We start from the raw sequence: 17,860 nt of genomic DNA on the forward strand, positions 1-17,860 counted from the left end.
GGGAAACACATACACACTCTCTTGATGGTTTCCTTCAGACCTTTTCTTTGTTCTTCTTTTGTATTCTGATTCTGGATTCTCTTTTCTTATCTCTATCTAGAGAGATAGGAAAGGGTCTGTCTCTCTTGATATCTTATTTATTCTTTCCCTTACACTTTATATATACCAGCAAAATATTTCAGATAATATAAAAATTACAATGTGGTTGCATTCTATTTTTCAAGTGAATGATTACAATGAATGCAAGCAACAAACAGTATGCTTCCCATATCCCTTGCACAGTTCAGCATTTTACAGGTGAAAAACAAATTATCCCCTCACATGTTTTGCACCACATACCTTCAGACACCTTTACCTGGGGACTGCAAAAATCCATTAGTATCTTGAAAATAAGGTTCTTAAGGAATACATGTTGGACAACTCTGAGCCTGCCAAAGGAATCTTTGATACTGGTTTATTGACTATAACCCAGGCACTGAAATGCCTTAATCCATGTTTCCTGGTTGGTGCTTCTTTCTACTTCTTATCCATCTAGGACCTAGAGTCTATCTTTCTAGTGTCTTTTCACAACCCTGTAATTGGTCTCCTGGACTTCACTTGGATACAAGGATCAAAAGGGAATTTTAAAAATCAAATGAACACTTCGGGATAGGGCACCTGCATTGGAAGTGACCTCATTTATTATCTATCTATCTATCTATCTATCTATCTATCTATCTATCTATCTATTTGTTTATTTATTCCTTCTTACTTCTTTCCACCAATTGTTCTTTCCTTCTCTTCCTTCATTTCTATTTCTTTCTTTATTTTTTCTTCCTTTATTTCCTTCTTGTAATGTTGGTTAGCAGTCAGTCACATGTTCCTATAACCTGCCAGAGAACTAATAATTGTAGTCTCATTATGTGTTGGGCGGTACAATGAAAGCTTTTGTGAACACAGAAAGAACATCATCTCTATGGATCAAGAGCTTGGAAAGTGTTAGAGATTCACATGAACAAGTGGAATGCTTCTTAATTGTACTCTGCCTTGAAAACTACACTAGATACTTCTGTGTGAGATAGGACAAAAAAGCTAAGTCCCCATGAGAACTACTCATTCTTTCCAGTCAGGCATTAGCTGATTTGGTGGAAATAACTTTGCTTGGAAATCCAGTGGGCAAGTTGCTAGTTTCCTCTCTAGAAGTAACGCTTCTGTTAAGTCATGGTTTTAGTCAAAGTTCTGCAGAAAGGCATAATTAGTGGGAAACAAAAGAGGAAGACAGGAAAGAGGGGGGCTGGAAGGTGGTGACAGATGATAGTAGATACATATAGATGATAAATGGAGAATGGATACATTATAATCAGATAAGTAGTAGTTAGATAATAAGTAGCCTGACTTAAAATTTATTATGAGAAATGATTCATGAAATTATGGAAGCAGAGGGGCTCCCCATCAAGTCATCTTCAAGTTGGAGAACCAAGGAAGATGGTAGCATAGCTCAGGCAGAACTAAGCTTTTTGGACTAGAGAAGCCAATAATGTAATACCTTACTATGATGTCAAAGGGTTGATAATATGGCAGACTACAGAATGAAGTCCCAGATTCCAAAAGCTGTGGAGTCTGGAAAACAGATATCTAAAGGGAGAAGCAAAGGGTGTCTCAGCTCCTCATGCATGAGAAACTGAAGCTCAGCCCTAGCAGTACAGGGGATGCATGTGTACATATGCCCACAGGTGTGTAGACAGTTTTAAATGAGTTATCAACTCTGGTTTATGCAAACATATCTTGTCACTTTTAGAACTTTCTGGTTATTAGGAGTGACTATTAATTTTTATCATCTTTACTGACTTCAAAAAGGCAAAATATTTTATATGTTCTTAAATAGATTTGAAGCCTTAGCTCACCCAAAAGATCTGCTGCCTTCCATTCTGCAAAGTGGCCTGGATGGTCTGATGACTAGTGTATGCTGTAGGACATTGCTCTCTCAGGAAACTCACTTCTGTTTATTCGGGATGCTAGTTCTGCTGGGTAGGAGGTTCTACTAGAAATAAAGTCTCTTTTGAAGCCTGGATTACTATTTGATCTGTGTCACTAATTAATTATGACAGGCCACAGACTGAAGGCATCACGAGTTGTCCGAGGACCCTATACATCCTTTCCCCACACCAGTGTATATCTCTGTCAATATATAGTATGTCTCTGGCTATATATCTTGATAGTGGCATTCTATTCTGGTAGCAGACCCATTTAAGCTATTTCTTTCATTGCAATCACTATTTCTACATTAGTATCATAGTGACTGTCTGCTCTTACATGGGGACTCTATACTAACAATTTCAGACCAAGAAGATACCCACATTATTAAAATCGAAGGGACAAACAGTTGATCTTTCTGTCCCTGTAACAAAATAACTTCAATAACTAACTTATGAGGAGCTAAGTTGAAAGCCCACTTAAGAAAACCAGGTCAAACCAATTAGTTCAGGCCTTGGAGAACTAAGCACCTGTGATTTCATCTACTCCTCCCACTGAGACACTTACAAAAGCTTTGGCTGGGATCAATTAAGAACAAGATTCCTTTTTCCTACCTCATGTTCTATAGGCCACCAAGAGCTGAAATTGCCAGGAAGCAAAAGCAGAGATTTACCTAAAGCACATGAATCAAGTGGCCTTTCTTTTTTAAAGCTGATAATAACTATTGTTAGTAATAACAGAGGTGATGTACTTAGAAAAACACTATAAAATATGACCATAAGAACTATCAAAAAAGGATGAACTTGACAATCAATCTTCTGCTAGTCAGAGAGATTTTTGTGAACCTTGCTGAGTATACTGTGGTGTAGGGGTCGGAGAATGTGAGTTTGTGTAAGTGGTTCTTCACCATGCCAAATTTAGTTGTTTGCTCCAGGAAAAAAAAACACACCTCCCAATTAGCAGTGTCAGGACAACCTAAACATACTCACCCACAGCAGGGAGCTGCCAGCCAGCAGAACTGTATTTCTGGAGCCAAACATGGGGGCTTGTGAGACTTAGGGCAACTGTAAGACTCCCCTTTGCCCCTGGGTCCTGGAATGCTGATCTCTTTTTCGGAAGTCAGTTTCTGGAAAAGGAAGGAATTGAAGAATCTCTGTGAATCTGTTCTTCTCCTTTCCTCCACTGTTCCCCCATCTTCCACTGGTGGGTCTTTAGTTTCCATTCACTCTCATTCCTTCTGTTTCCTTTTCTGCTAGTCCTTCCATCCTTGGCAAACCTGTTCTTAAATGCCACAGTGAAGCGAGATGTTCCCAAAGAGTACCTTCCATTGCCATCTCACCCTACTGACTCACAAAGCTGATGAATAACTTAGGTGGAGGACAAAACTCTAAAGGTCAGTGGAATCATCTCCTCAGTTTGAATCTTCTTCTCAAGTAGTTTCCAGAAGGAATACAAGTGCCAAGGACTGGAGTCTGAGTTAAGCTTAGTGTATGTCATTTTTCAGTCTTTTCTCCCCCAGTCTTTAAAAGAGAAAAATAATATGCTGCACTGGTTAGGTTTTGTCCATTTAAGAAAAACTAGAGCCACTTGGAAGGAAAGACCCTCATTGGGGAACTGCCTCTATCAGACTGGCCTGTGGGACATGTCTTGGGGACTTTTTCTTGACTGATGATGACTGTGGGAGGGACCAGCACATTATGGGCAGCGCCATCCCTACACAGGTGGTCCTGGGTTGCATAAGAAAGCAGGCTGAGCAAGCCATAAGAGCAAGACAGTAAGGAGTGTCCCTCTCTGGTGTCTGCTTCAGTTCCTGCTTCCAGGTAGGATCCTGCCTTGGGTTCCCGCCCTGACTTATGTTCATGGTGGATTATAAACTGGAAAGCAAAATAAGCCGTTTCTTCCTGAGTTGTGTTTGATCATACCATCTTCCATAAAGATAGAGAACAAGCTAGGACAAATAATGTGAAATGTCAATAACTTATACTAACTGGAACTAGTGTTAAAGGATTCTTATGTCTTCAGTATTAGTAGACTTTGAAGATAGTATGAAATAGCTACTCCTTAGGACCTGCAAAGACACTTCAGAAGTTAAGAGTCCTTGGTGCTCTTAAAGAAGACCTAAGTTTGGTTCCCAGTAGCCACATCAGGAAGCTTCCAACCTCCTATAATTCCAGCTCTGTGGGATTGAATGTCTTTTTCTGACCTTTCTGGGTACCTGCATACATGTGTACATACATGTATGCATTCATCTACACACAGGCACACAAGCAGATACATAATTGAAAATAAAATGGATCTTTAAAAAATTTCTCCTTGTGTTGTGAATGTCTGTGATACTCTAATGAGGGACAAAATATAGGAGAAGCATTAGACATGGAATTAGAATTTTTAAACTCTCTGGAGTTGGCAGTGACATGTTAAAAGATGCTTGCAGACTTTAATGTGACTAAAACTGTATAAATTAAATTGTGGCTTGGAATTTCGCATTTACTTTTATTTCATTGATGCATATATTTTACATATGAATAATTGAGGCAAGAAAAAAGTAAACAATGCTAGGTATAAACAGTATGAGTTTCATTTTTCCCCATATCAGATAACTAATAGGAATAGGTGAGTGAGAAATGGTAAACAGAAAATAGAGAAAAGCATGCTTTAGTCAAGGATCAGAACTTATTTAAAGTAAAATAAGATTAGTTTTCTGCTAAACTTTAAATAAATGCTAGGTTTAAAATAAAAACATAATAAATATTATGCTTAAAATAAAATAAGTATTTGGATTTTTGGTTAAAACAAAGGAACACAAGAGGAAAATGTCACTGGGAGGTCACATTGTGCGTTTGTTGCAGCTAGCAAAGTCAGTTGCTAACTCAACCCGATTTCAGAAAGAAAAGTGTGCTGTGTATGTGAATATGAGTACACACACACAGGTGTATAAACATACACATACCTAGGAAAGGAACTTGCATATTTTCTTAACACAGATAAAATGTTCTGGATGAGAACAAAGGTTCAAAGGCCACCTCAAGGTCTGCTTACTCTGGAAAGTGCTGGCATGAAGTAAGGTTTGCTTAATGCCAGTTTGCTCAGATTTGGCCAGAATGCCACTGAAAACAGTCCAAGAATGTAGGGCTCTTATTTTAAGACAGGCATTATCAAATTAATCCATTTAACAGGCACTCCATGTATGTCTACATTTGTGTGTGTGTGTGTGTGTGTGTGATCTAAACATATTTTAGATACTTTAATAAAAGGGCCTGCTATTTACTTAATTGATTTCACAGTTTGTACAGGCATATTAAGGAGAACATAGGAATTAAAACAAAAATGAAAGCATTTGTTTGTACAAGGAAATTACAAAAGTGATGTACGAATTCTTTTTCTTGACATTTATTCATTCATTATTTGGGAGTACTTCATGTTTCAGGTATTCATTAAAGATGCAGACTTACAGAAGTGACCAAATAGAAGTTGCTATAAAAATAAAACAGAATAGATAGAGTAGGGATAATATCAAACTCAGATAAGAGACAAGGGTGCTAACAATACACCAAGCATGCACATGGGAAAGCTTTGGTTTTAATGTGAAGAGTGTGAGTAGCCACTGGAATTTTTTGAAAAGCATGCAGTATAACCCACGCTTTAGAGAAATCATCCCAGCCATTGCTCTACATAACAACATGGTGATTGAATGAGGATATTGCATGTTTAGGAGCTTATAATGTTATAAGATATACAGAATTCCAGGACAGGTTAGGCATGTGCTCCTAAGGAGTAAATCTGTGCTAAAAAATATGGGAGACACACTTACTTGTTACAGAAACATTTAAATATTACATTGACTATCATAAGAATGTCCGTAAGTTTAAATATTAATTAAAATATTTTAATGGTATTTCATATTTGTGACAGCTCAGTATTTGATCATATCAGAAAGGAGAAAGATTTGAGAAAAAGAAAACAATTGATGTTGGCACAATCTATGTAACAGAACTTAAGTACATAGATAATGAAGGCTAAAGTCATCCTTATTAGATTTATTAACATTATGGCTTCTGATTTACATGTGTGCATATTTTATTAATAAAACATAATACAACTAATTGCGTGTTAGAGAATATTTTTATTGGGATGATTTAGAACCTCTTACATTTAGCTTCTGAGTTACGTGTATCTGTGTGTGTGCTTGTGAGTTTGTGCCCCTGATTACAGTGCCTATGGAGTCTGAAAGAGAGTGTCAGATCCTCTGGATCAAACTCAGGTCCCTCTGAAAGAGAAATGCAAGATCTTAATCGCTGAAACATCTTTCCAGCCCCTGAGTTAGAACTTGTGAGACTAACATTTCTATCACATTTAACCAAGATTTCAGCAGGCATAAATCCTAGGACACTCCAAGAGAGCCAGTATTGGGTTTCAGCACCGTGGACAGCACCAGGTTCTGTGACTTGGTTCCTGATGCTGCTTGATGAAGTTGATACTGACACAAAGACAGATCTAACTTTTTTATTTCAAGTGGGTTATGACCCAAGATTTTATAAACAACTGTAGAAAATTAAGTAAGCACACTAATATATATTGAACAGATCATATAAGCAGTAAAACTGGTTTTTTAAACTTATTTAACAAGTGGGAAATTTTAAATTCCGCTCCTACCCTCCTAATGACACCTATTTATAGTATGACACAGTTATCACATTTCAGGTGTCCTGTACAGTTTGAAATGTTTCAGAAAGTTTGAGTTGACTAAAGATTTTTCTTCTCATCACTTCATTAGTGTGCTAACCACAAACATATCTGTTAAGAAAACGTATTTCTCCACAAAGAAATGACTAATAACAGTAAGATTAATTGTTACAATTATTTTCATATAGCAATTTTAGTAATGTTATAACTTAGGTTTTATTTAAACATAATAAAAACAAATCAAGCAACCCCTAAAAGTTGAACTCTAATTTTTTAATTCATAGTATAACAACTTCTCAGTGTTTAATCTGTGACTAGTTAGAGTAGTTGAATTCAAATACATTAGAATTCTGTACTATCTACACTAACCATTTAATCTTTTTTGTTGAATGCGGTTCTGCCAAAGGAACTTGAATTTCAGTGATTCCGTCTGTGACCAGGAGATGGAGCTGTCGCGCAAGCTGCTCCCTTAGATTTATTTATTTATTTATTTTAATTTAGCATGCTGTTTTCTAACAGACAGTGGGTACCATCGAGTGAGTGAGTGTCAGAGCAGAAAGCTAAGGCAGGAGCAGAGAGGATGCAGGGAGCGCCCTGTGTTGGCTTTTCTTCTTTAGTAGGGATATTGCACTAGTGAGATTTTACTTTCTGCTGCAGGCTGAATTCTAGAGACCTGCATTGGAGACTGTTAGATTCATCAACGCACATGGATTCTGTGCTATGATTACCATTCCCTTTATTTCAGGTAAGCAAGCATGATTCTATTTTTGTCGCAACGGTGAATCACTATTCTGCCAAATAATGGCGTTTAAATTAAAATGTGTTTTGTGATCTTGTATTCAAACCTAAAAGGTTCAAATGCTCTAATTCTGGCTGTTCTGCCTTTAAAAAACCTTCCTGTGCTTAAAATGATCACTGGCTGTGCCATGTTGTATTTTAATGTTTCTTTGGCTTCTCAGCGGCTCGTGTCAGTGGCTGTATTTGTTTAACTTCGAAAGAAATGCTTTTAGAGTGAGGGATGGGCCTTCTTCTCACAAGGGAAATACTGATGCCTAATGCGTTGTACAAATCATAGAGATGTAACGAAGCAGATTAACATGGCAGTGGTTCTGCCGAAACCCACGGCTGAGCCCCCTGATCACAGTCTCAGAGGCAATACAGCATCCTGAGCCCAAGGCCTTTCGAACGATTGCTGCTGCTGGGAGATTGGGATTCCGTGTGCTTTTGTTTTAACCTTTCAGAATGGTATGTAAGTCACTTCTCCCCCACGAGTGAAGATTGATGTAATGTGTTTAATAGATTCTGAGTAACAGCATTGAACTCCCCTCCCCCATATGAGAAGAGCAGTGAAAACTAATTAATTGCTGGGGGAGATGGATTCTCGTTATTTATGAAAAAAAGGGCTGTGGACATTTGGAATAGTTCATATTGGGGAAAGTGTTCACATTTTAAATGGTTTTAGGTCATGTGATGTTAGCTGTGCTAAAGAGTGGAGTGACTCAGGAGGTGGAAACAGCATGCAACAACCTTCCCCCTGCTTCTTATGATTTCACATAAAGGTTCTTTTATGGTTATCAGTGTAATCAGTCAGAGAAGGAAATATAGAAATGTCATATTCAAGAGCCATGGTTAAAATACGTCTCAACATTTGTCTTGATGTTAATGAATTTTTAAAATATATAAAAATATTTTTGTAAGATTGTTAACTGCTTCACTCCCTCTGGTGAAGACATGTGTGTGTGTGTATTGTGTGGTGTGTCTGTGTGTGTGTGTGTGTGTGTATTGTGTGGTGTGTGTGTGTGTGTGTGTATGTGGCAGGCAGTGGGGTGCATGCATTCAGGATGTTTCTAGCGCAGTCATCATTTTCCTATAAAAAGGTAGTTTGCTGTGTCTGAGGTTGTGAAAGCTGTGTGTTTCCTGAGAGGTTTAGGAATATTGAAAAAATATAATTTGGCGATGTAGAATCTACAAGAGTTTTCAGTTATGCGTAGTTCAATGCAAGGGATGATTTTAGAATCACAGATTTTTATTTAGTGTGCATCTGTCTTCCATTTGAAGAGCATCAGTGGCTGGCAGGTTACATGGATTTTACATTAGGTAGATTATTAAACTCAGAGTCCAGGCTCAATTAAAAGCAGCAGGTAAGGTTAGCATCCTGATTGGCAGTTTTCAGCATTTTCTATAGCAATTATTGTGAACATACATAAATGACATATTCCAGGTATGCTGATATTGACTCTGGGAAAGGTTGACTTGGTAAATTCTGTAAAACAGCTTTTTTCAGTGTATATTGTTTAATGGACTATCATATGCAGAGCTAAATTTTCTCAGGTTTCTTTCCGATAGCCACAAGAAAACAGCTCAATTAGACAGTAGTAGAGATTGTATTCCTTAATATTGTGTTTTCACTTTAGGCTAGGCATACAGCCTAGCCTCTGCTCATGAATGACATAGACAGCCTTATAGAAGGTCATTAATCTATTTCTTCTATACTATAGAGTACTCTGTATATAGCAAGAGTAATTTGTGGATAGTTAGATGGTACAGGGTACAGGTTATGTACTCCTTTTTCAATATCTGGAGAAAAGAAGGGGATTAGCATGTATCGTGTCTATATACATATTTGTAGAATATTGTGTCTTTATCCAAGAATGGTTCATGGCAAGAACTGAAAATTATTTATAGGAACTGGAGAGGTGACTCAGTGGCTAACAGTGAGTATTGCTTTTGCAGAGGGACCTGCATTCAGTTGCAAGCCCCCACTCTGGGCAGCTGGTAGTTTTCAATAACTCCAGCTCTAAGGGATCCAACACCCTCTTCTGCCCTCACTGAATACTGTATTCACATGACATTCCCATTAACAGACATGCACACAATTTAAAAATAAAACAAATCTTTAAAAAAAAAGAAATTTGCTTCAGAGGATGTGACACTTTATCTTAGACTCTGGGGCACATATGCCTATTCACCATTATTCGCTCACATATCCCATGTGCGCGTGCTCACACACACACACACACACACACACAAGAAAACTAAATAAACTGGATGTAGTGGTGCATACCTTTAATCCCATCACTCAGTAGGCAGAGGCAGGTGGATCTCTGAGAGTTCTACAAAGCAAGTACCAGGACAGCCAGGGCTACACAGAGAAAAACTGTCTTGAATAAACAAACCAAACAAACAAAAATTTAAAAACTAAATAAATATTAAATGGAAATATACATGTGCAGATACTGCCATTGCTTAAAATACAATAAACACCAAAATATGGAATGAAGGAAAGGGGAAAGTGAGTGGGACCAGGATGTGAAGGCCTGTTTTATGCTAGTTACTGTGCAACAACTCGGGTTCAGAGCTTTTGATGATAGAACTCTCAGGAAAAATGAATTTGAAGATTAAACATAATTAGATTTTTTCTGAAAAAGTTGACTATAAATTAACAATATAGATTTGCTCATTTTAGCCATAGTGGCTATATAGAAGGAAACTGAACAGGAAAATTATGAAGAATTAACGATAATCCAATGTATTTATAGATTTTTGTTTATACCTTATTATTTCATTTTGTTGCTATTTTCTTTTGGTTTAGCTACAAAATGCAAAGTAAGAAATTTGGTTTTCAGTGCCATTCCAAGAGAAAATTTAATGTCTAGATATTAGATTATATGTTTAGTCTGAACTTTGGAATCTACATGATGTCATAGAGATTATTCAAATCTCACATAAATGCAATCTACAGGGTGCAGAAGTTGAGCTAAATAACTGGGACATAATCTTCAGGTTTGGAGGGTGAAGGAAATCTAGAAAGAACACCAGTTCATTACAGGAAGTAATGGGAACGGCTAGACGATTACCAATATGATGAGTCGCAGTAGATAAACTGTATTTCTGAACAAGAATCAGAAACAGTGGAAAATCGCTAAAGCAGTTGGTTGACAAGGCAGCAGGATGGAAGCAATGGACTTAGTTCTGATTAGTAAGTCTTAGGTAGACTTTAACACATTAATAAACTGACCATTGACTAAGGGGCTCTGAGGACTAACTGAGAATTGAGACCTTCGAGAAGTCTGTTTAACTATAAGGAAACTGACAAATCAAAGCTAAGATGGTGCTCTACAGTCTGTAGAGGAAGCTACACTTGAAGAAAATTCATTTTGGTTAGAATCAAAGAAAACTAAGTATACAAGTCATTGGAGAAGAATTAAGGAGAGAAGTAGCAGTTGCAGTGTTAGGAGAGACAGGAAAAGGAGTTCAGTGAGTGTTTGAAACATGAGACCAGGAGGTTTTGGGGCACTGACTCCTCTTCCAGAGGACCTAGGTTGGATTTCCAGCACCTACACGGCCACTCACAACCATGTAAAACTCCAGTTCTCGGAGATCAACCACCCTCTTCTGGCCTTTGTGCACACTGAACACACTTGATGCCCAGACATACATACAGGCGAAACACCCATACATATAAAAATAAAAAACAAATCTTAAGAAAAACCCCAACTCACAAGGATGGAAGAGGTGGGTAATGTTTCAAAATAATTCTATGGAAGTCATTTTGAGTGGCTTGCCCTTGTCTGTATGATACAACGTATGATCTCTTTAAATCTATTGATTCCTCAGAAAGGGACATTAGTAGCATATGGACTTTCTTGAAAGAATAATTAATCCTCAGTAGCAAAACACTTCCCTGCAGAGCACAATTTGGTCACATTAATCCTTTAGTGAGTGATTAATAACCCTGCTTCACGGCAAGCTTGTCACACTCATTTCCATCCACTTCCTCTTACAGCAAGTACCACTTAAAACTTGCTCTTGGTTGCTCCAGTGCATACCTATCATACACATAGTGGTTTGACTGGGATATCCTCCACAGGCCCAGATGTTTGGGCAGTTCACCAGGTGGTTCTGTTCTTTGTGGAGGTACAGCATTGTTGGAGAAATGGTGTCCCTGGAGGCAGGCTTTGAGAGTGTGAAGACTGTCACCATTTCCAGTTCACTCACTTTGTTTCATGCTTGCAGTTTAAGAGGTGAGCTCTCAGCTTCTGTTACTGTTGTCGTACTTTTCCCTTGCTGCCATGATGGACTCTTAACCCTCTGGAAACATAAGCCCAAAGAAAATCTTTCCTTCTATAAGTTGTCTTGGTCATGATGTTTTATCATAGCAAAAGAAAAAGTTAACTAATACACCATATCAGTACTCTGGGCTAGTTTACCCACTTCTGAATGGTTTGTTCAAGTTCTTTCCTTCACTCTCTCATTTCATTGGTGCTGTAACCAGGGTGTGTGTAGAGAGAAAAACAGACTCTGCATGTTCATAAACTCCCCTTACAGACATCTGTGGAAGTTCCTACCAGAGCTCCTCTTCCTTCTGTTGGCAGGGCCAGAATTCTCCTCGCTCTTCCTTAGAGTTGATCTCTAGTCAGTCCTAGAATGGCAAGGTGATGCCTTGAAGACGTTGAGGAAGAATTTCATCCTTCATATTGGAGCTGTTCTCTCAGTTCAGCCAAACTTTGTTCAGTTTAGAACCAAGTATGGCATCTGGATTCCAGAGACCACTGTATTCTGTGTGGTCAGAGTGAGGAAGTCAGAAGATAGCATGTGAGATCCAGTGTGCCTACTGATGGCTTTCCTTCCCCTGGGGCTGATGCTGGGCAACACAGTAAAGGCTGCTCATTGTCATCTGCCTCCCTCTTGCCTTTTCCTGAAGACAGCCTAGATCTCTTCACAAATACCTCAGTTAATTTCTAACTCTTCTAAGTGAGAGAATCTTTAGCTCAGTACCTTGTTAATACAATAAAATACAAATTGAATTGCATATGTGGTTTCTAAGTTATTTCTTTTTTTTTTTTTTTTTTGGTTTTATGAGACAGGATTTCTCTGTTTTGGAGGCTGTCGGTCCAGCCTGGCCTCGAACTCACAGAGATCCGCCTGCCTCTGCCTCCCGAGTGCTGGTCTAAGTTATTTCTTAAAAAATGTTGGTTTTAAAGCCATCTACAGAATTTATGTCCTTGTAATTAAGACTAGCATTTGAATGTGTGGATGGGTATCTCACTGTTAGGAATGGAAAGATTAAATCGATCTTATCCCACTAACATCTGCTAAACACAGGCAATGGACTGTTGAAAGATTATGACATCTGGAGGTTCTAAGATAAGCATTAACCACAAGCAAACCTAAGTGATCATTTCACAGCTTGGAGCACTTCCAAAGGGTCTAATTGTTTGGTTTTGTTGTTATTTACCTTTACAAACACCTATTTTAGAAGCCTGTGACTTTAAGATAGGTGTCAGAACACAAAATAAATCTCACAATGATAGTCCTCAGCTTGCTGTTCCAGCCAAGTCTACTAAAAGTCATCTAAAGGTAGCCGAAAATTTCAATTGAAAGTCTTTGTAATAAATCCCTGGCCACTTTCAGATTCTACCATCTGAAAAACAAAAGGCCTGTTACTTTTCCTGATGTCATTTCTTTGAATATAAATTATTAATACTTTTTATTCAATGGGCTTTAAATACCAATGCCAGTTGCAGATAAGTTTATTTCAAAGCAAAAGCAATTTTGTTAAAATCAAAACCCAAACTTTTGGACAGAGACCTTGCATTTTTAAAATTTTTTGAGACAGAGTTTCTCTGTGTATCTGTGGCTGTCTTGGAACTCATTCTGTAGACCATGCTGGCCTTGAGCTCACAGACATCTGCCTTTGCCTCTGGAGTGATGGGATTAAAGGCCTGTGCTACCACAGCTTGGCTGAGACTCCTCATTTTAAGATGCTGTCTATGTAGAATTTACACATGGCTTCTTTAAGTGCCTGTTATCTCTAGAATACATTCTTGTGTATTTTCTCAAAAGTAATACAATTAAAATAAAAGTCATAAAAAGTTATTGACATATTTTTGTCTAACAAAGAATCCTAATTTTCAGAATTCATAAGTATTCATAATACCAATAAAGGAAAATAAGAATCTGAATAATTTAACTGCATATTATATTGATTTCAAGGTATCAAAGTTTTATTTACATTTTAATGATAAACGTGATTGTCATTGGCAATAGAGTGGTGCCTATTCAAATATTGTTTTAATGTAGGAAAATATTACTTGAATCAGGACCATGGTATAAAATCTTATTAAAACCAAAAAAAATCAATGTGTTTTCTTTGCTCTCTTTAACAGTCACACAACAATATCATGTTTCCTTGCAATTCAAAGATGTAAAATATCTCTGTATGATATTTTTCATTAACTCATTTAAGATCATTAATTAAAAATTAGAGGCCTTTGTTATGAAGATAGCATCACTGTTGATTGCTAATATGGACAGTTTTCAAATTAAATTTTTGAAACTTTCAGAGAGTTTATGAGGCAAATATATCTCTAATTTGTTAAAAAAAATTAGATTATTTTTGAAACAGGACCTTACTATGTAGTTCTGGTTGACCTAGAACTCACTTTGCAGGCCAGACTGACCTGGAACTCACAGAGATCTACTAGTCTCTGACTCCCAAGTGCTGGGATTTAAGGTATGCTTGAGGCAAGCATATTTCAATTTGTTTTCTGTATCAGAATGTACTAAAAAGTTTTGACAGTTAAAAATATTATCATTTTAGTATGTTACTTGAAGTTGCTAGAGGGGAAAATTGTAATAGAATAAATTGACCTGAGGGTGGAAAAATCAAGAAGTGTTTTAACTGTTTCAAATACTATTCCACTTTTGAGATCCTGCCTTTTGTTGCTATATAGAATTGGCTGAGATTCTGTGTTCTCCATGTTAGCATGCCTGGATGGCATCAGCAATTGTGTGGCTGGCTGTGTGTAACTTTACCCTACCTGCACCTTGGGTTGGGAGCTACGCATAAGAAGACAACAATGGAATAACAGAATTCTTATGAAGCTTGTGTGAGGAGTTGGACTGTCATGATAAAGGAGGGACTTTGTCATTGGATTTTTTAAAGATAAAATGCACACTATTTCCTTCCTGTGAATAATTGATGTCAAATGTGAAATACCTAAAACATAAACGCTAGCTGTCTAGAGAGGGTGCTGCTGATGTCATTTATCACCCAGCATTTATTACTACCTTAGATGGGTTTAGCTTTGCTTGTCTCCTGAGGACTGAAGACTTGAGAGGGTCTGATATTAACAAAAACTCCTGAAAAGAAGCTTTGTCTGCAGAAATTGATTTGGCCCATTGGACTCTCAGTACTGAGGAGAGATTGGAATGCTGGGGCACGAGAGACTACTTACCTTGGGCTCGTTCTGGCCCTCTGGAACAGTCATTCTTTATCAATCTCTGTCTGGGAACTAACATCTTGTGAGTAATAGATGAAAACCTTCTGGAATCTACTAACTTAAATGGCCACCTAACAGAATCTCATCACATAGCCCCCTGGGCCTATAGAACAGCTTCCCACATCTTGCTGTAGATGGCTCTCTGGTGGACCCATCAATGCATTTTAAACTTCCCTTGGTTTGTGACTTTCTCTGTTCTGCAAGAATATAAAACTTCATGAAGCTAGTCCTGTTTTAGAACATGGAATCTGAGGTAACCTAAATTGAGTTCCCAGGCCATGGCCTCTTAAAATGACTCCAGAACGAACTGCCCACGACTTTCTTTAAGATAAAATCTGTGGCTTTTGCATTGACATCAACAACTTCCAGACTGCTAAGATCTGCTACACAAGTGCTTAGACCTATGCAACCGTTGTTAGTTATGAAGACTTGTTTTATAGACAGTGGAATATGCAGTGTGGCATATTACCAAGAATGTGATTTATTAACAAGTTCTCAAGAAGAAAGTGTGGACTGGTCATGGCAAACTGGTGATGTTTGAGAGTCTTACTTCCATGGACTGAGAGAAGAAAGGCTTAAGCTGAATCAGTTTACCGAGATCAATTATTCATAATTTTAGTCCCTAAGTGTCAGAAGTTCAAATATAAAATGGCTCATCATTTAGAGAAAGGACATTCAGACAAGCTCTCCCAGCTACTGGCTGTGACAGATCAGCAGTCAAAACCCTGAGTGGCACTTGAGTCTTTAGTTTTGTTATGTCACAAGAAATGACATAATTCTGTAGATGTTGAGACTGACTTCCTATGGAAGTCTATTCTGTAAAGAATAATGGTCAGTAAATCATACTGACTACTGATTTGGACCCATAGCAATCATATCATAGGAAATTGTGCTCCACTTGGTATATATTGTCCACAGGACTTCAGGGAACAGTCTGTGATGGTAGCTTCTGGAATAAGGTCCATGGCCCATGGTCAAAAGCTCCCTAGTTATTCAGCAATTATTCCTCAGCAAGTTTTAGATAAAATAAGTCAACTAAAGTAAAAATAACTCACAGGAATGCTATCAGAACTTAAGTTTTGAGTTCTAGGACAGTCTCCAAAGCAATTCAGTATTTAAGTTTCTCCTAGATTTACTCATTATATATGTATGAATATTTGTATGTTTTTCTGTGTGTCATTTACCCAAAGTGTCCACAGAGACCAGAGGGGACATCAAATGGCAATTGAGCAAGAGTTATTAACAGTTATGAGCCACCATGCTGGTGCTAGGAACTAAACACTGGTCCTCTACAAAAGGAGCAAATGCCTTTAATGGCTAGCTACCTCTCCATGTCAGAGATTTCAGATGGTGCAACTTAGTGAACTAAATGAACAGAAAATACCTTTATCAACATCAAAATACTTTAATTGGGAAGTTTTTAAATGCAAATTTAGGCCTATAGGTTTTGTATATGAAGACCTCCATATACAAAAATAATATGAGAGTTAAAAACTTAGGTACAAATGTGAACTCTGATCAAGGAATGTGGGCAGCCAAAAGAGGTACATTTGCTGTTTAATTTAACTAATTTAAGAGAAACAGTTGACCTTATGGTTTTTGTGCTTCAATTTCTTAGTTATAATAAAATTATTTACAGCCGTATGTTTTAGAAACCATCATTATTTAATCAAAATTACTCAACTGATTCTCTTAAAGAGTCAAAATTTGTGTATTATTCTAAATCTCAGTTTAGATACTTTTTTCTCTTTTTGTTTGTTTTGCTTTGCTTGTTTTTTTTTTTCTCTCTGTCTGTAGTCCTGGCTATCCTGGACTACTCATTCTGTAGACCAGGCTGGCCTCAAACTCATGGAATTCCACCTGTCTTTGCCTCCAACGTGCGCCACCAACATCCAGCCACTAGATACTTGTTTTTGATAAATAAAAAGCATAAAACTTTCCTTGAGTAGGCAAGATGTCTCACGCAGTAAAGACACTTGTCGCCTAGCCTGACCACCTGAATGCAATCCTGGGGACCACATAGTTGAAGGAGAGAACAGATTCCTGACCTCCACACTCACACTGTGGTGCAATCTAATCCTCCCCAGAATAAATACATTTTTTAAAAAAGTTAAGAAAGCATAACGTTTGTTCGTATGTGCATGTGTGTTTGTGTAGATCAGACATTGATAACAAGTCTCTGTCTAGATCTTTATCTTTTTCTTTGAGTTAGAATCTCTCGTTGAATCTGAAGTCCAGCACCTCCAGCCAGGGCGACTGAGTCATGTCTCAGGCACACACCTACCTGCCCTTGCCTTCACAGTGCTATATGGGCATGCGCTGCCATGCCCATCTTTTTCATGTGGATGTTAGGGATAAAACTCAAGTTGGTCCAGCCCCAGAACATTCAATACTTCTATAGGAGCATTTACTGAAAAGTGTCCTTTGAATGTATTTCTATACCTTTTAAACTTCAGAGTGTCAGTGAGAAATATCTGGTGACTTAAATATAGGCAAAATTACCTCCTAATTATCACCTACTATAATCCAAATATTACTTCCTTAATAGGATTCTCTGTTATCACATGCAAAAAAATGTCTATTACCCTCACCTATCTCTGTACTTGTACTTGTTATAATATAGATTAGGCATCTATGTACCCAAGTTATTATCTCTCAAGTGGAATTTTGGACATTAGTTAGACAGATTTTGTTTCCACTAAGGTACCAAGAACCGTCACACACTGCTGTGTTAGTTGGCATTCCAATTGCTCTGAAGAATGCCTGACACAAATAGTGTAAAAAGAGGAAAGACTTCTTCTAACTTAGAGTGTCAGAGGCTCCTGTTTATGGTGACTGTGCTGCTGCTGCTGGTGGTGGTGGTAAAGTAATATCCAATCCATCGCAGCCAGGGAGCAGAGCAGTATGGCAGAAGGATGGAGGTGGAACAAGATACACTC

At 37.8% G+C, this 17,860-nt stretch overlaps 1 protein-coding gene across 4 annotated transcripts in view; it reads left to right on the forward strand.

Annotated features, from left to right (window-relative positions):
* Nucleotides 1–7,149: 7,149 nt before the first annotated feature.
* The window catches only part of LOC101843810 (sodium channel protein type 2 subunit alpha), a 132,514-nt gene continuing 121,803 nt past the window's right edge, over nucleotides 7,150–17,860 (forward strand). For 3 of the 4 annotated variants that reach the window (XM_021232913.2, XM_040745473.1, XM_040745476.1), the window contains exon 1: nucleotides 7,150–7,381. The gene's annotated coding sequence lies outside the window, so the exon portion shown is untranslated. Of the gene's footprint in view, nucleotides 7,382–7,764; nucleotides 7,882–17,860 lie in introns of those variants that run through there. The other variant, XM_040745475.1, reaches the window with a different exon arrangement.

Source organism: Mesocricetus auratus, unplaced genomic scaffold, assembly GCF_017639785.1.
Source record: "Mesocricetus auratus isolate SY011 unplaced genomic scaffold, BCM_Maur_2.0 Super-Scaffold_100004, whole genome shotgun sequence".
Classification (NCBI taxonomy): Eukaryota; Metazoa; Chordata; class Mammalia; order Rodentia; family Cricetidae; genus Mesocricetus; species Mesocricetus auratus.